This window comes from Larus michahellis, chromosome 3 (genome assembly GCF_964199755.1).
Source record: "Larus michahellis chromosome 3, bLarMic1.1, whole genome shotgun sequence".
NCBI classification, from domain to species: domain Eukaryota; kingdom Metazoa; phylum Chordata; class Aves; order Charadriiformes; family Laridae; genus Larus; species Larus michahellis.
This window is the reverse complement of record NC_133898.1, coordinates 62,907,421-62,926,589: the sequence shown is the minus strand read 5'-3', so window position 1 is coordinate 62,926,589 and position 19,169 is coordinate 62,907,421. Positions and strand designations below refer to the sequence as shown.

General features: G+C 41.0%; 1 long non-coding RNA gene across 2 annotated transcripts; it reads right to left on the bottom strand.

Annotated features, from left to right (window-relative positions):
* Positions 1-3,269: 3,269 nt before the first annotated feature.
* On the bottom strand, positions 3,270-19,024 carry LOC141740071 (uncharacterized). Of its 2 annotated transcripts, none has more exons than XR_012585874.1 (3): positions 18,766-19,024; positions 16,111-16,361; positions 3,270-3,514 (listed from the first exon to the last, which is right to left on the bottom strand). It is a non-coding gene; the product is annotated as an uncharacterized LOC141740071 (long non-coding RNA). The 2 variants fall into 2 exon arrangements; XR_012585875.1 differs by lacking the exon at positions 3,270-3,514 and adding an exon at positions 8,281-8,868.
* Between the last annotated feature and the right edge of the window lie 145 nt (positions 19,025-19,169).

The following is a 19,169-nucleotide window of genomic DNA, read 5'->3' as shown; positions in this document are numbered from 1 at the left end:
GCTGCAGAGGTCCAGGTGTTTCAGAAGACCAAAGATGTCCAGCATGACAGCCCCACTTCAAATGCCAACCTTCAGCTTGTGCAAGGGGGAGAAATGAGCTCAAGTGAAGCAAACTTATGCCCTGAAATCTTCTTTCTTACCTCCAACTTCTACCTTTCCCATCTCTCATCTCCAGCTGTGACTAAGCTTGGCTTACCTTTAAAACAGGTGATGTTGCTTGATGATTATATTGATGTATGTAATTATCATTCAGTATTCTCCAGCAGATGCAGTAGGTCATGCTGCTGTTTTCTCATAGGTAGCTCAAAAAATTACACAATCCCAGAGGAAAGGCAAGGGCTCTTGGTATACACGTCTTACAAAGAAGAGCAGGTAAATATGCTGCCTAAAAATGTGAGTTTTCAGAGATCAAATCACATGACAAAATAATAGACTTCAGGGCAGAACATTGTTGAGGTGGCCAGTGAACATCGAGTCTTCTCTCTTGACATGCTGAAAGCTGAGATGACATGTCAAACCACTTGGAATTTTGTGTTTGATTTACACAAAGTCCCTTTGAAAACAGAAAAAAAAATCTTTGTTTCTTTAAAACTGCTGAAGCGAAGGTATCAAGATAAAATATTGCCAAGTTTTATTGTATTTGGTGAAGAACATAAAGAAAGGATGCAAATTCACTGAGGGAAATAATAGTATCTATCTAAAGCCTTTCATCTCTACACCTGGCGTGGTCAGGTATACGTGAACCTGTATCAATGCCATTATGCTCTTTCTTCCTGAAGTGGTTTTTTTTCTGTTTGTAAAAGAGAAACAAAGGATAATGCTTAGGATAAGAATTCTCCATCATAACTGATACTACTAACATCTTTGTTGGGCCTCAGTGGGAAACCCATTGAGTCCTTTGTAGAAATCCTGTTGGCTTCAGCCAGGAGAGCAGCAGAGACACTGCAAGTTTCCAAGACCCAGCTGTCAAATATAGCGTGTAGAAAGCTATGATTTAGAATTTCCTCTCTAGGGTTTCCCGGTAGAGAGTCTAAATGCAGAGCGTGGCTTAGGGAACCCACATTCTCCCCACGGAGGCAAAACAAACACACCCAACAGTCAGAAGAGAATCTGGTCTCATAATATTTCCAGCTTGCTTTCAAACCAGCTGGGATTTCCATGCTGTGAAACTTGGATCCATATGGGAACGACTGTGTACTATTCTGACCCTAATTTTACTTTGAAGCTTTAGAGGTTTGTCCACCTCAGGGAACAATGCAAAATGGAGTCAGGATGGACCTGGAGGGATAAACATGTTTGTGCAACACGTTTGGCCTCATGGTTAGGCATTCTTGCAGCTGAACTCAGTCAGCAAGTCATTCATGGCTTTCATGGGAATTTTTGCCTCTTAGTGCAAAGATAAATAAATGCAAATATTTCTTCCTTCCCAGAAACAGAAGTTATGTGGGCATGATTTGACTTGACAGTAATAACAGTGCTGACCTGGCTGTACCACCAGGGTCTAACGGGCTACGGCTTTAATTCATTGAGCTTCCATGTCGCTTGGCTTTCCCTTTCCAGCTGCTGTGAAGAGAGAACTACTCCTCTCCTAATTCCTTATGCCAGCCTAGTCGGTGTGCCCTTCGTATGAACATAGCAGACCCCAAGGTAGATCAGTACATATTTTGTTATCACTGTCTTCATGTTAGTTCAAAGATGGACGCATCTACCTTGTCTTCTATTCCTGTATCTTGTTGCTTTATACAGTATGTTGGGGTATATTCTGACTTTCTTGCTATATGGTGCATGTGGGTCTTTTCCAGGTAAGCATAATAACTGCCTTTTCAAGGCATAATAGAACGTATTGCCAATGCTGTTTGTTAATACGGGAGTAATGGCAATAACATTACTATAGCTATGGTGATTGCAGATATGAGAAGGTACTTTCTTGAGTGCTTGGAAGCTTTCCTGTGTCTTCTACCTACATCACACAAACGAATCTTTTCTTGCAGTGCTTACTCCTGTTTGTTAATAACCTTAGAGAAAACGTCCACATAAATTCATTCATAGCTAGGATTTTAGTTTACTCCCTTCCCTAGGCTTCTGAAACTAATTAGGACTTAACTAATTATTAAATAAAGGATCCCTTTACCTTCCCCTCAACTTGCAGATCTGGAAGCAGAGTGGAAACAGACCTGGCTCAGTGTAGTCTGTAATATTACTTACTTTCATTATCTCTTTTTTTTTTCCCACTGAAATCTAGTTCCCTAGGGCTTACAAATCTGGGACAAATTGGCTGATGATGTTTTTCAATTATTTGTTGATGAAAGAGGGTGCAAACTGATCCATGTAACTGAATAAGTTTTAAAATAAGTCTTCTATGACATGCAAAGCTCTGATTTGTCTTCACAAAATTAGCTTGTTCTTGTAAATAGGCAGTGCTTAACAGAACACAGAGAAATTTTTTTTAAAGTGTGTTTTATTAGTATTATAGTGTAGTGTTGTAAGGTCACAGCAGCAGACAGTTGCTTGAATTTACTCCAGATGTTGCTTAAAAAAAGCCAAACTGATTTTTGACAGATGTTTGACAATAAAATATAGACCAAGACAACTAAGAACTGTTGAAAATGCAACTTTATGTTATAAATTTCTCGTCAAGGTGTAAAACCTCATTGAAGTTTTTTGGTGCAGTAGAGTAAAATTTGTGCCCCTGTTGCGGGTAGTTTCTGTAAATGAGCTCAACTGTAAGACCAGCCACTAGAAAATGCCGCATGGGAGACAGACGACGGCAATTTGGAAATGCTCTAATCAAACACTGCACTTTGTTACAGAAGGAAATAAATCACATGTCATGCAGAGACATAAGAAACTGATCTTCTAGCTCACACTGCTAACTAGTCTCTTTGATTAAAATGAACTGTTGCATACATCACTGTTGAAATATTATTTTGATAAAAACAGAACAAAAGTAGAAGGTTTAGATTGAAGTTTAAAACAGGATAGTTGTATAGGATGCTAGAAATCTAGAACACTATTCCATCTTTTATCGATTTTTTTGATTGTATGAAACCTATAGAGCACCTTGTGTTGGGTGCTGCTGGGATTGACACTATCACTAGTTTCCAAGTTTCCAGTCTTCATTTGAGGCTCTGACAGATGCCTTGCACGCAATCAGTCTGTTTCCCACCCCCCATGCCTCCCCCGCTCTAGCTGTCCACTGCACCTTTCTGCTGGGGCTTATCTTCTCTGCTGCCAAGTTGCCATGCAGCCTGAGGGCTTGTGCCTGGGCTGTTCCAGTGCACACGAATAAATAAGGCTTGAGCTAGGGCTGAGATGCATTTCAATGCCCTAATTTAAACCATTTTACCTATATTCATCAGTGAACGGTGGCCACTCTCGTGAAATAAAGATGATTTCTCTTCTTTGGTCTCTTGCAGTGCTGGCTCTGGATGAGGCAAGACGGAGCCTGAAGCTTTTTTGTTTGCCAACTGAATGGGTACAGAAGTCAGATGCAGTGCAAGCTTCACCAAGCTCCCTAGCAAACAAAGTTAGATCATGATTCAGAAATGTGCTTAGGTATGTTCTCTGCTTTTGAGCACCTGAGTAGTGCTCAAATGCTCAAAATGTACCTGTGTGCTTAAGCCAGGCTTGATATTAACAGTGCTACTGAATCAGCAGCATGGCTGTTGCTGCAGCCAGAAGATGTGAGCTCTGGGTCTTTATCTGCTATTGGTTTTTGAATGACTGTGTGCAAATCAGTCAATGTTTATCACTTTCTCTACTCTCTGAGACTCAGCTCCTCAGAAAGTCTATTCAAGGACAAATCAAAATACAGTACCATGATGTAATTCAGTGAAAGGAAAATATTCCTTCTGCTTAGCTTGACCTGATAAGGTCAACATTATATTTTTTCCTTTCGTTTTGAAACCAAACTTCCATTAATGTCAGTGAGACCTCAAAGCACCTTTTGCAAAAATGCTTTTGAAATATCTTTTAGTAACAAAAATTAAGTTGCTGTTCTGCTAAAACCATTGAGTTCAGCAGATGCTCCTCATGTTTGTAATGTCATGATAAAACAGATGAACAAGAGTCCTCTTTCTTCTCTGCTAAAATACATGTGACATTGTGATATATATGAGTCTTCTTTCTCTTCCACTGATATATATATGATACAGATACTTGTTGCATGAGAATTTGGCTCCTCAGTTTCCACTAGCATGAGGAATTCCATGTATTTATTTGGCAGCACAGATTTTGATCTCTGACAACACTGCTGAAGCATTTTGAGAGAAAAAAAATGGATAAAAGCCATTATCTTTCTATTTAAATTGGACCACATTCTGTCTTACATCAAATGACAGACTTAATTATATTTCACAGCATTGCTGAGCCAGTATGACAAAATGACCTTTGAGAAAGAATTGAATATAGACAAACGGACAAAGATTATAACAAATATCTAATTTATATTACCTACTTAAACAAAAAGCAAATTCTTCTTTTGATTCTCCTCCTTTCTTTCTCTGTAGAATGATTTTTTTCCACACATTTCTAGAAATATGGGATGTAATCCAAATGGCTATCTTGCTGACTCCTTATATACATGAGTGGGGTCTTTCTGGGGACTACCTTTTACATTATCACATTCCTTGGGATTTGGGGGACAAAGGGCATCTATTGGAAGACATGGCAGTTGAAGTTGCCAAAAAGTAGGAAACTGCCCAGGTACTCTGTTACGTATTATTACTTTCCTCTGCAGTATCTGTGGTTTTATTTACACTCTTTGTTGTTCTACTCTTGGACACGTTGGGCCTGCCAGCTCCTTTCCCTAGAGTTTCTCCGTTCCTCTATCACTCTGTCCCGCCAGCCAGAATACCCTCCTACAGTGAGCGTCACCTCTTCGAGCCTTCATCTCTTTCTCTGAAACACATGAACGTTGCAAGGCCAGTACCAGCTCCAGTGTACTGCTAACTAAAACTAACCAATCCCGTCTTCTTCTTTGGACACCTTCACCCACAGGAAAACGTGATTTCTCCACCACAATGCTAGGCAGGTGCTTGGAGTTGGTGGTTATCTCAGTCTGGTTAGAAGACAAGTTCCTTGAGGCACAGGTTAACCTCAGCCTATTGTCTGTGTCAGCCCAAGTACACCACTGGCACATAGCTCTGAGTAATAAACGTAACACCAGCCCACAAAAATCAGGAGATGTTACGATGTTAAAATCTTTCCAAGCTGCAGGTTTCAAAAGTAAAGTGCTTAAGGAATTGTGAGTTGTATTGAAGGAAGACGAATAAATCAAATTTAAAGGTTTATTAACATGTATGGAGAAACTATTTTAAAAGCTAAAATAAGTTCATCCAGCTCCTCAAAGCTGAGTACAGATGGAATACATATTCCTTGCCCTGATTGACTCATTGGAACACTTTGGCTGTCTCGAGTCCTTTTTTTTTTTTCCCTTCCCACAAGTATGTAAATAGTCAGATATTTGGACAAATAAAAACAGATCAATCCTTTTGCAGACTTCTGGATAAGCTGAATGTATCAGGACTGCACAAGAGCTCTCTGGTTAGAGATGCTGTCTCTTATATAAACCTCCTAAAAAGATCTGGCAAGTCACTGCTGAAGCCACCAAGACGACTGAGGTAATTATTGCTGCCTCCTGTTTTAAGCAAACTTTGTAGCACAGTTCAAAACACAAAAACAATACATCACTTGCAAAATGAAACCAAAATCTCAATGGATTTGAAAGCTTTTAATATCAGCTATTAGCCAGTTATCAGAAGATTAAGGAGTTAAATGGGGAAGATAAATAGGTGGGAAATCCCTAAAGGTAATTAACCAATGACAACTAAAGAGGGACATTTCCCAAAAGATTCAGAGATTCCACTTAGTTCAAATGGTAGACTCTTAATAACTTGGTTGTTTATCTATGACTACCTTTTGAAGTGCAGAATGCTGAATCTAATTTTATTTGTATTGAAGTCAGTGAGAGATCATTCACTGATTTCCTGTACAAAACATTATTTTGTGTCAATAGAGACTACTAGGAAATATACTTACTTCAGCATTTGAAAAATGGAGTGGTACATGATGTCACAAATTGTGACAGCAAATGTAACGGTCAGTACTTACAACTTTGACTAAGTTTCAGTAGACTTTGGCAAAGAACAAGACCAACACGGGATATCTGAGATTAGCACCAAATATGCTTCAAATAAGATTAGAAATAGTAGTTACTTAGTATTTTAACAAGGGTCTCTATACCCAGGAGAGTCTTAACAGAAGCTGCCATAAACCACGCCAGTGATATCTCAAAACTGTCTGAATAAGCACAAGAACACAGCATGTTTTAAGAGACTGGGAAAATTGAATGTAGTGGTACGTATTCAGGGGAAGATTCATCTGAGGCCTATTCTTGTTTCTATTGGACTGAACAGTTAAATATGTCAACAAGAAGTCATTCAAAGGTTTCAAATAACCTAAAGACCTCATTCCTTCATTTATAAGGAAATCTTAGGAAGCATGATTTTGAAAGGTAAAACAAGTAAAGAACTCATGATGGCAAAAAAGAAATAAAGTCTTATCGTTCTGCTGCTATAAAAAAGCGGATTAATGAATGCAAAATCCCACTGACTTCATGAATGCATTTCTTACATTTGTTTTTACAGAGATCTGTGAAAAATAGCCCCAGCCTGTAGCCATTAGGGGCTTTGGTTTACTTGGCAGAGGAAGACAGTATTACTTAAACATGGAACTTTTTGTTTGTTTGGTTTGTTGGTTTGGTTTGGGTTTTTTTTTTTGGTTGTTGTTGTTCATCTGCACATTTTGTTCCTGCAGCTACAACGTCTGGAAGAGCTACCTTGTTGTAAATGGCATTCATGAAAAAAACATATGGAATCAGAAAGAGGTGAGAATGCACTACCTGTTTCTGTTTCTGAGATATTTTGTGTAGAAAAACAAATACTAAAAGTGAAATGCCCACTTGAGCCTTACCAATTTTGTAAACATTCTCAAATGCAGTGCTAAGAATTGTTTATGTAAGTTGTGCCAGATGCTTAATGGTTAAAGGCTTTACCTTTCTTCACATTGAAGCAGCAGGGAAGGAGACACATAGAGGAGGAACTTGCAATTAGGAGCAACATAATTGATCATCCAAAGACCATCTGGAAGATTTGCCTACCGATGGACAAACTGCCGATGAAGGTTTCAGGATGTTTAACACTTAACACCCAACACTACACTATGCTCAAAGAATTTATGGATTTAGGGGCAAACTGTCTGTCACTAGTACTTTCCGCTTGGCCTTCTGCATTACTTGAAACTGTGAATGGACATTTTCAGAATTGTTTCTTCACTTGAAGTTAGCTGAATGCATTGATCAGCTATGTTTTGCATTAGAGAGATTTTCCTTAAGAAACTAACAAAGTATCTCTTATTTACATTGACTATTTTTTATTGCTGCTTATGGAGCTGAATCCTCTTAAATCACATATTGATGATATTACTGAGGTTTGCGCTTCCTGACTTACAATGGTATAGTCAACTAAGAAAAGCTCGTCTTTGGAATTTTAATAAAAGCAGCTATTCGATGACTTGTCAGGAAGTGGGAATATTTTTTCACATATATTATTTTTTCCCTTAAATGAGTCATCTCATCTTAGCTCTCAGCATTAAGGTTTGATTCCACAAAGTACTTAAACACAAGTGTAACTTTAAACATATGACTAGTGGTACTGTTTCAAAAACAGCCCCATCGGTCATGCCCTAAATTTATAGACGCTGAAAGACCTTGTTGAATCAGCAGCTTCGGCAAAATTGGCAAACATGCATTGCTCTGGATCACATTTAGTTGCCCTTTTTTTTTTAAAGCATAGGTCTTCAAAACAAGAAAACCAGTGGGAAAAATCCATGATTCAACTGACAGTAAACAGAGGACGTAGTGATAATAGCCAAATATACAGTACTGTGAAACTGTGTCTATTAGTAGAAAATTACACACAAAGATAGAAAAAGACTCAAGCCGCACCAGGCAAGTAGTCCATTTCTAAACCTATTTTGTTCAAACATATACCAGCAGCCTTAACTACAGATTGAGTTACCAAACATATAGTAGTGCAATAAAACCCCAGCAACTGATCACAATAAAGCTAGAATTTTGTCAAAAGATAGTAAAATATTGCTATATAAAAGAATTTTCCAGTACAGTAACACTGAATAAAAAGGGAGTCGTGAAGCCTTTGGGATATACATTTTATTTTTCCATTGAATTTGGCTCCTTTCAGAACACAAACAAAGGGTGCACAGTGCTGCCTGGCTCTCCCCTACTTTTTCAGGAAAAAAGGTCTCTGTTGATTGCTTTCATGTGCAGTATGCGTGTTCACCTTTTTCATCACGAAGAGGTTTGTGTTTTGACACAAACACTGCAGAAGAAATTGCCAGGGATCCAAAGGAGGCAGGCTTCATACAAACCTGCTGTAGGCAGTAAATAAAGAATCTCATTCATGTTCGTGTCAATTGGGCCTTTATAGGACAAATCCTGACCACACTAAGTGTCAGTGAGTGGAGAAGCTGCTCCTGGCCTCCAGAGCCAGAATTCACCCCAGAAATCTGCTGAGGGTCCTGCATGGAAGTATGCCCTTCCCACTTCTGGTATTGAAAACTTGTAGCATCTTTTTCTGTCATGGTTAAAATTACATCCGATTTGGTCCCATGGGACCTGAAGGTGTTCAGCTTTGAGATATCTGCCCATTCTTGCATCTGCAGCCATGGAGGGCAAAATAAAAACCACAAGAGCTTAGAGGAATGCCAGTTTCTCTTTCTTCTTGAACAAATTTGAGCAAAATCTCCTTAGTCCACCATTGAAACCACCAGCAAATTACCCAGATCAAGCTGTAAATTAAAGAGAAGTATTTCAAGATCGCTGGAAGGACTTAAGTGATCAAATCTTGCTAATGATTGACAGGAACCTTGCATATAAATCAGTGGAGGAGGAATTCTTCCCACCCCCTTCCCAACTGAACACATTTGCCCTCTGGTGATCTCTTCCTGCGACTACAGAAAGGGAGGAGAGCCACCAAGCAACGCTGTCCGTATGTGAGATCGGTCGTTCTCTTGGGTTTGTTTTGAATACTGACGCTCAGATGCTCACACAGGACTTGGTATTAAAATGAACATCTCCCAGTGGCCGGGGCAATTCCCCTCTGCTTTCTTGAAAAAGTAAGTTACTTTGGGAAAACACAAGACGAGGTCCTTACAAATAGTTGTCTGTATATAGCAGGCCTGTGGTGCTTTGGAAAAGCTGCATAGGGAAAACACGTTTGCTATGACCCTGATCCGAAGGCCACTGCTGCTGATGTACTCAGCACACCGCACCTTTCTGTGCCTTGCTCTGCTAGAGCTTTTGGTCTCTACGTCCTCCCATGACCATGAAAATCACTTTAAAATTGAAGAACAGATGCCAAAAATATATAGTGCCATAAACTAAATCAAAACCACAATAAAAAAAAGTAGGCCCCAAACTAATAAGTTGCAAATACAGCTCTGTCTGTGTGGGAGGGATGGATAATTGAGGGCCGAATGAGGATTTTGAACTTGCGCCGGATACTTGCGGTGCTGTTTCTCTTTCAAGGAGCATGTGAGAGGTGCCAGCCTTCCAACGAAACGCTAAATATTTAAAAACAACAACCCCACTCATCTGGTGGCTGGGTTTGAAAGAACAAACATCAGTCCATTGTCTGGCTTCTGCCGTCATCTTGTACACACAGAAAGCCAAAGACTCCAAATAATTTTGTGGCCTCAGGCATCAACAATAAACAATGTATATTTGATGTGTTGGCCTAATTTCTGTCCACTGAATCTGCCGTTTTAAAGCTGTTTTCATGCCTTTTTTTTTGTTATGTTCAAGTCTTTATATGCCCTGCGATCTTTTTTTGTACTTTTCTCAAGTCTTCCAGTTTCATTTTTAGGATGCTGTTACTGAGGAAAAGGTGACCAAAGTGGTCTTTTACACTAAAAGACCATTGTAGACATGGTTCTTGCAGAAACTTGCAATTCCAGTCTGGTGAACTCCCTGCCTGTCACTACAATTTCTAATTAAATTATCAAATTTTGGGGAGAAAGTCCTGAAAGCAGGGGAAAGGAAACATAATTATCCTTGCAGTAGAGACCAAGAATACTTACTGAATGTGGTTTCCAAAGTTTTTTGCCAGACTTCTGCTATGAAAATTATTGTCCAGAAGGGAGGCTGTAAACCTATATTTGAAGATCAGTATGTTTCAAGAAGAACTATTGTACTAATTGCTTTAGCCTTTCTCATATGATTTATAAGTTCTTCTAACACTTGTGGTACCAACATTTGTTTGTGACTTTTATTGCCCTCAGAACAGTCACTGATTCAAATGACAGACCTACTCTTTGGTCTCTGCAAAGCTGTATTTTCAGAGGATTAAATGACCCCTTTTTCCTCTCCATTCCTCCGAGCTCCTCTCCTCTGGGGCTCCACTTTGCATCCCAGGCTCAACACAACCAATGAGTCAACTCTTTGCAGAAGCAAGAGTAATATACAGTCTAAGGAAGTGTTATACATAATGTAGTAATTTATTAGGAATAAATTTATTAGGAATAAAGGAAAAAGCTTGTGATGAATGTACAGGAAATATTTAAATGCTGCTCCTCGATGAAGGAATGACAGGTATAAACTTCTCATCAATGATGATAAAAAAGCTGTAATGTACAAAGCAAACTATTGAGTGTGATTTACCATTTAATTTTCAAGCAGTGTTTTATAATAGTGGTACTTTGCTAATGCCAACAGCACTTGCCACAAGGGCAAGTGCCACAGAGTCGCGGTATTTGCTTTCTCCTGAGATTACACAGGCAACACGTGAGGAGAGCTGGCCACATAAGGGTATAAGCCATGAAATCTAAAAAGCTTTGAAAAAACTAGCTAAGCCAGTCCACTAAGAAACACTGCTAGGGCTAGACTGTGGAGGTGAAACTTATAGCTAGAAACAGCCCTGGGAAGCAAACTGAAGTCCTGTGGGGCAGAGTGGGGAGCTGAACTGAGATGACCCACAGTCTGGGTGAGGCTGTGGCTTACCCAGCTGATGGATGGAGCCCCAGCATTTTCACCCAACTGGTTTGATCAGACCTACTCTGAATATGCCTTTTAATTCAGGATCCACACGTGCCACACGGAAGCGAGCAAAGTTAGCACGTGAACCCAGAAAAGGCCTTGGTCAAGAGGTAGTCATTGTTCTGTAGAGCTTGGCCAAGCCTGGACCAAAGGCCTGGGCAGACACGTGCCAAGATGGCTGCAGCAGTAGTTAAACAGTTGTGTTTTAAGATATTATTGCTCTTCCTCCTCCTCCTGCTCTGCTCCTTCCAGCAGACCCTCTGCCACTGATCCTCCCTCTGCAGGGAAGTACGTGGAATGATTTTTGGAAGCTCCTCAGGTGCTCCAATGGACAGTCAGAGGTGAGGTTGTTAGCAGCTGCAGGAGGGTTGTTTGGACTTTGAACTCAAAGATACCCTTAAATCCCCTTAATCTGCAAACATTTAAGCACGTTCTTCCCGCTGAATTTAACAGAATTACTCTCATGCCTAAATTTAAAGCACTTCAGGATCAGAGTCTTTCTTAGTCTTGCATGAGCTGGCTGTGACAGAGTAAGGCTTTGAACTTCTTTCTTTTGAAATTGAGTTGAGCTGTCTTAACCACAAGACCACAGGTATTTTGTGAGACTGCTCATTAATGTGTACAGCATGTTTTAAGATTTGAAGATAGGAGAATGCTATAGAAGATACCACAACAGTAGCTTGCTTTCCAGCTTTCTAGAGAAACTGTTGCTAAAGCTAATGAGATCTTTGATTCCTGATCAGGTTGGTTTTCTTGGCTGCAATAACTAGTTGTGATACTGCTGCCAATTCTACTTAAAACGTTTAAATACAAGACAAGTAGTGAAAAAAAAAATCAAACCTGCTCAGATTTTAGGTGTTATTTTTAAAGATAAGCAAATATTCAAATAATTTTTTTATTTCCTATTACTCTTTTCCCCTTACAAAAAAATAACTTCTATTTGCAAGTAAAGCTCTAGTAGGTAGCGTAAATGCACCTTTCTTACATTGCAGAGTCTGCGGATAAGTTTAGGCTCTTAAGAAAATCACTGAATTAAAATAATTGCATATCTAACATCCTTTAAAAAGAAGCAGCAAGGGGAAGACTGCAAAAGAGAGGAGGAAATTTTGTCTTCTTTTTAAGGCCGTATAGCTTTTCAAAAAGCCTGTTTCTAGCTCACTGTTCCACTGCTGCATGTGCACAGAGGCCCAGATTCAGCCAGCCTGGCGTTAAATCCCTCTGTCTCCTGGTGGCTGAAGACTTAAGTAAGAGGGAGAGGAGGAGTTAGAGTGATTTAGGCAGAACAGAGGCCTCTTGAATCACGGTCTTTAAATACAATATAAAAAGGGCTATCAGCATGCTCCGTGCAGAAATAGCTCTGGTTTTCCATCAGTAAATTTGTATCTCTTAGGCCTGATTTTGAGCAAGTTTCCAGACAAATGTGGGACAGGGTATGCTGGCACCATTTCTGATATACAAGAGAGAGTCTTCCCTGCTTTGTCCCACATGTCTCCCTTCAGCAGAAGGAGGAGGTTTCCACCATCTGCATGTGGTTTCAGGGATGGTGGGGACATCTTGTCTGTTCCAGTGACCCTTCTCCCCTGCACCACCTGCTATCGCAGCCTTACTCCCCAGGCTTCCTCAGCCCGGAGCAGTGCCGCGCTTGAAGGGAGCTGAATGGTACCTCTGCCTCCTCCTCTGCTCTTGTGCCAGGGGCTCAGCTGTGCCGTGTTTGCTTCACCTGCCGGGGGTACAGCACCGCACCACATCTCACTAGCTCCACCCCTCCAGGCATCAGGCAGGATTGGGTCCGAGTCTGCCTCGGTGTGCCTTTGATAAATGACTGCTGGACAAACATCCGCAGCAGATGGGCCAGATGCTGCTCCTGCTAATTTTGCAAAGTGCTTTTCCCACTCTACCAACATAACCTTCTCTTTGCTAGTGTTAAAGTCCCAGCAGTTGTTTTCCATTTGGGAACATAATTCTCCTGTATCCTATCAAACTGACTGATGGGGTGTGCGCAAGACAAATCTTTCTTCTTGTGTGCCGTTTGGACAGGGAAATGAGGACCAGGTAAAATCATCTCCCTATTTCAGTTTACAAAAATGCTGCCATTTGACTTTAAGTTTCTCTTTAATCATTGATATTGGTGGTTTTGTAATTTTTACACAAAGCACTTTTGTGCTCTGTTTACCTGAGAGTCAGATAGTTTCATACCCAGGTAAAGGGTCCAAGGTAAGCTAAAATAAATTTATAATCAAACTTCTATTAACTATACAATATATTGATAATATTTTTTATTTTGCAAATCAGGTTTGTGATCCACTTCTAAAACACGCTACCTCAGCACAAGCTGCAGTGGTGGAAATGATTTCTGTGTAGTGATTTGAGACCCTCTTAATAAAATCGCCTAGTGGATTAAAAATGTAAATATATGGCAATTCAGGTCCTATTTCTGCACTTTTGAAGGAAAAAAAAAATGAACTCAATGAAGTTTAGATTTTGCTTTGAGTAAAAACTTCAGAAGACCTTTCTTCTTACTGCTTAGCTCAGTTTAGCACAGTGTCAACAGTGTACATATATACACACATATATTTATATGTAGACATATATATGCACTTTTAGCAGCAGGCAGGGGCAACTTTCACCTAACTAGGAATTTTGTGTAGGTTGTCTTAAAGCTGAATGGAAGAAAATGGCGACAATCCAAGTATAGGATCCAATACAGCTCTACCGTTAGGGAATAAATTGTGCAGGAACCCTATCATGGAAAAAATATAAACAAACAAAACTCTACAAGAAGTCTGACAGAGCTATTGATGTATGTAGGTCTTCCTAACTTAACTTTGGTTACTGATAAACCAGCCATAAGAATAGCCCTCATTATTCAATATGTGTTGTACTATTGCCAACTGTAGATACACATAAAATTAAATGAATTTAGTAAAATCATTAGAACTACTTTGCATCTGTCTCCTTATCTAACTATTTATTTCTCACTCTTTTGTACGTAGAAATGTTTAAGGGCTTAAAAATCTTTTCATTAACTGGAGTCAGTAATTTATTTTTAGTTCTATAGATATTTATTTAGAAAGAAAAGAATATACTGGATAAAAAAAATAGGGTATTTCTCACCAATGTGAGATTATTAACCATTGAGTGGCAAGGAGATGGAAATAGAGATTAAATTATTTGACCCAGGTCACCAAGGGAATTGGAGTGAATACTAAGGCCAGATTTCATACCTTTCTGATGTTTCCTTTTCTTGGCAACCAGTATTTTGTTTAAGGCAAGACTGTTTATATAGGTGGTGTGATCTGAAATAACTATTTTTTTTTTCTGAAAATTTAATTGCTTTATCAAAATAATTCTGAATTCATGAGAGTATTACATGAAATGACAGTACGGCTTCTCTCTAGGGCACAGGGAAGGCATGGCCAGGACATTGTTTTTCCAAGGTAAGTACCCAAGCCAGGAAGACCCTCAGGCTACCCTCCTTCCCCCATCCAGCTGAAAAAGAACTCTCTCTGAATACATTGTATTCAAAAAATGGACCAGACAAATCTTTCTCTCAACAGGCTACGCCAAGATCTCCTAGCTGTCATGTATAGAAGACATCTATCACTAACAATTCCAGTATCAAGGCAAGAAGTAGGATGTTGATTCTTATGCAACAACAGTTTCCCATTAGGGTGTACTTTTTTAATTACATGCTTATAGAACCAAACCCAGTTCTAAACCTGACTCACTCTGACTCAGTTAATATATCTGTTGCAACTTCCAAATGAACTTTAAATTCTCACTGACCTTACTGGGAAGCCCTAAATTCTAGTCAGGTAGGGTATTGCTATTGTGCAAAAAGTCCTACTGACTTCTGTGGACCACGTGTGTGAGTAAGGTAATGCTTGGAAAATCATATGTAAATCCTCATTTTTTTGTGATGACAATAGTGGTGATGGACTCTGAAACACTATGAGCAGCAAAAGGTCAGGGAATGACTATTACCTAATGATCATCTGTGGATTGTCATTGGAGGCAAACTGGATTTTCTACCTGTATACTGGCTTTTGTTCACAATACTTTAGATTTGTCCATTTTCACAGCTTTCAACTGTGAGTATTAAATAAATAAATCTATAAGCCTTTCATGAATCATGTGCTGAAATACAATGAAACCTGCTTAGACAATGCTTTGCCAAACAGGATAAACAACTCTTCCACGCAAAGATACAAATTGCAACATGCTGACCCCTCTAAAAAAATCTGAATCAGTTAGAAAAATAACTTTTTGTGGCCCTGAACAGAAAACACACTTTTTAAACTTGGTATATGACCTTTGGCTAAACACTTGTTTATTCATCCCTCTAGAGATGAGTAACAGCAGTTACCTGTCTTTGAGAAAGGGGCTTAAGACTCAAACCTGCATCCCCGCAGGCAGGGAGCTCTGCAGCTGTGCAGAGCTGCTGCTGCCCGTGCAAATCTGTGCTACGCCAAGGGACCTGCTGCATAGCTCTGATAGCTGGTAGCAAATCTGGTAACGGGCAGACCGTGACACAGCGGTCAGGGGGACACGAGCAGCCATGTGACGTAAAGTCATAACCTGGGCCAAACTCACTAAACTCTAAACTGTTCAATGAATTTTGTTGTGTTCTCTCTGTACCAGCAGGTCTTTGTGCTAGATCAACCATTGTCTGTCCCCCTGAGGCCAGCTTAAAATTTGAATACAATCCTTGTTATACGCATCGGCTACTTTGTCAGAAATGTGATCATCTACATACTGTGCATGACCCAGATCCAAGCTGGTGACCTGGGAGCACATAGATTTGGTATTGAAAACTGTGGCCTAAGAGGCAGGGTCGAACAGACTGTGTTTATATAAAATGGAAAGTCCAGTGTTAAGCCAGACTAGAGCCAACATGGCTGCTGAAATGATGCTAAGCCTTTCCAATGATTCAAATACATTTTTTTTTTTCAAAAGGATAAGCTTTTCCCAGCGGACTTTCTGTTATAAAGTATTACCTGCCCTCCTTCCGCTGACCAGCTGCCAGGATAGAAACCTGAAGGTGACAAACACTGTGTGGCTTCCTCTGACAACTTGACAGGGGTGCGGCTGTGGGTTTATGACTGTTTCATGAGTCTTTTCTGTGGGGTGATAGGAGAGTGCACGGTGCTGTGTCCATGGCTGTGAAATCATGATCCTGGTCCGCACTGAGCTATGCATTGCCAGACTGCCCATGTAAACTCACCTGATGTACCTTTGGAAACCTGGTCTGCAAGGGGAAATAAAAGGAGAGAAAACAAAGAAAGCAAGGAATCAGCAAAGAATTGATCGGCACCTCCTTCTCAAATCAAGTTACTTTTAGCACTGAAAAATTATAACAAATGAAAAAATGTGCTCTTCTGGAGAGTTGGTAGTCTGGTCCTTGTGACAGCAATGAACTCCACGCAAGGCTGCAAGCAGGGAAAAGGAACTCACATTTTTCCTAATAGTGGCACAAAACTCATAAACTTTTTTGATTTGGCATTATCGTAAATCTGACAGAGTTGTTTGGGGTTTTTTTCCATTTCTTTTGACAATGAGTATTTTTTGGACAATAATACCTTATTCTACAAACAGAACTTCTAATTGCATCATGCCAATTGGACTACCGGTTAATCTCATCTCAAATAAAGACGAGATTGAGATGATGCAATCATGAGAAAAATCAGCTCAAAAGAACAGTTGCAATCTGGGCTTGGAAAGAATAACACAGGTAGGCAACTCAGCTATGAATCCCTTTGAGAAGCTGGAGACATACTGCCTTCCCCTGTTAGCCCCATTTCATTTATCCAGAGCAGGCTGTAAAGCAGTTGGTGTTGGGGGACATAATGTAACAAAAGAACAGAGAGTCACTGCAATATCATCTTGCTTAAAAAAGAAAATAAATAGATTTGTCATTTGGCAAATTACAAAAAAATACTATCAATGAATAATGGATTTATCACATTGGCAATCTGCTAGCAAGTGACCAGATCTGCATGCCTTACTCACAAAATATGGTGCTCATCTTATTCAAACCAGACACGGGGACTGGGCCAAGATGTGTGACAGAGAAGGATGAGAGCAGATGAATGCTTCAAACACCAACAGAGAGAGACATTTGCTTTCCTGCCTGCAACCTTGGGAAGCATCTGTGTAGTTAAGACCGAAGCACTGTTACATTAACCCTTGTGAAACCATTAGCGGGGCACACAGCAAAGCCCATCTGTTTACTCAGGCCTCTGCGAGGGGGGAGGCCTGCTGTTTTGTTGCCCTTTAAGTGTGAATGACACACGATTCAATGGGCAATCGAGAAACTTTTGGTTGTTGAACCAATATTAAAGCTGTGGTGAACTGCATTTTAATCTCTCCAATAGGCAGAGAGGTTAACTGACAGGCTTAATATTTCACAAACTAAAAAGCAAATAAATAAATTTGCTGTAACGAATTGACCTTATAATCAAGAACTAAAAATACACCTTCAACCAAAGGTTGTAACAAAAAGAATGAACAAATCACTAGTTTTTAGGTATACATGCAAAAGGACCACTTTTTTAAGTACCAATTCCCCAAACTAGAAGGTGTGGTGTTGCTTCTTGTCCCTGTGGCAGGGGTCTGCAACAGTGTGTGCAAGGTGGCAGCTGTTTGTGCTGCAGTGGGAATGCTGGGAGCTGCACAGCTGGGTACTGCACAGCTGGGTGCTGCACAGCCACAGCCACGCACAGAACTGACAGCCCCTGTCCCAAAGAGCCTGTGTTTCAAGTACATGACTAGGGATAACAGGTGGATAGAGACAGAAGCCGAAAAAAACAGAGGGATACTGGACAGTCTGAAATCCCGGCTGCTTACCCACTCTCTAATATTGCCAAGTTAAAATTTCACAGTCTTATTGTCAGACCAGAGTTCACTCTGCTCTTCCTCACTGAGGAAGAGGAGCAGTGAGACCTTCGTGTGTGTTACAAAAGGGCTTCAGAATGGAATTTGCTGCTGAACCAGATCCCCTAAGTGACGCGTGCGATAAAAATACCGGGTTCCTCCACATCTTCTTGCTGCTAATGGAAAAGTGGTTGTAGGCTGAGTTATGTGTTTGGTAGCAAGGAATGGTGGAAGCAGGTATGCTGGGCATACAGTTTTGGAGGTCAGCACTTAAACCTCTTGAGTAGAGGCTGACACTCACTGGGGGTTTTACATGGACTTTAGGAGGTGGCCAGGACACAAGTGACACATTTCCTCTGAGGAAAGCCAGCCTGAGGTACAGCTGATGGCTCAATGTAGCTCCCACGTGAGAGCAGCAAAACAGAAGTAATCTATTATGGTGAAAAGGCTTCCACACCCAAGGATGCTTTTAAGTGCTGGATTCAGAAATAAAAACCCCAAACGCCAATACTGGGACCAGCGCGGTTGAAGGCAGTTGCTGCTAAAATCGCCCATGGGGCCGTGACTCACACGAAGCTGCCACCGAAGCGGGGTGAAGAGCCCGGCCGCCGCTCCACCCCGTGGAGCCAGTCGCCACTCCCGGGGCAGGACACCGAGGAGAGCTAAAACCGTGCCTTACTTTAAAGAAAAGTGAGACTTGTGTCACCACACGGTCCCAAGAGCGGTGGCTTTCAGGCTTGGCACACCTTGAGGGGTCTTGGCGGCGCGGTCTCACTTACCGCCCTGCTTCGGAGCATCCCTTCTGCGCAGATTTATACCCAACAAAGCTGGACGTGGCTTATAGACAGTAATGGGTATTGAAGCGTGAGGCGAAGCGTCGGGTTATTTCCCGATTTTGGGACTTTCTTCCCTCACAGGCGGAGTCTGACGGGCAACAAGCGTTTAAAAGCACTGTCCCCAGGCGCTTTCCTCACCCCTTCACGGGAGAAGCCGTAGGGACGCCAGGAAGTTTCTCCTCAGCGCTTTTCCAAGCACGGGGGCCGGATCCGGGCGCAGCCGTTAACGGCCGGTTCCGCCCCGCAGCGGCCGCTGCGGGGCGGAACCGGCCGTTAACGGCTGCGCCCGGCCCCTGGTCCGGCGGCCGACAGCACCTGGGGGCGGAGCGGCAGCGGGGCAGGCCCGG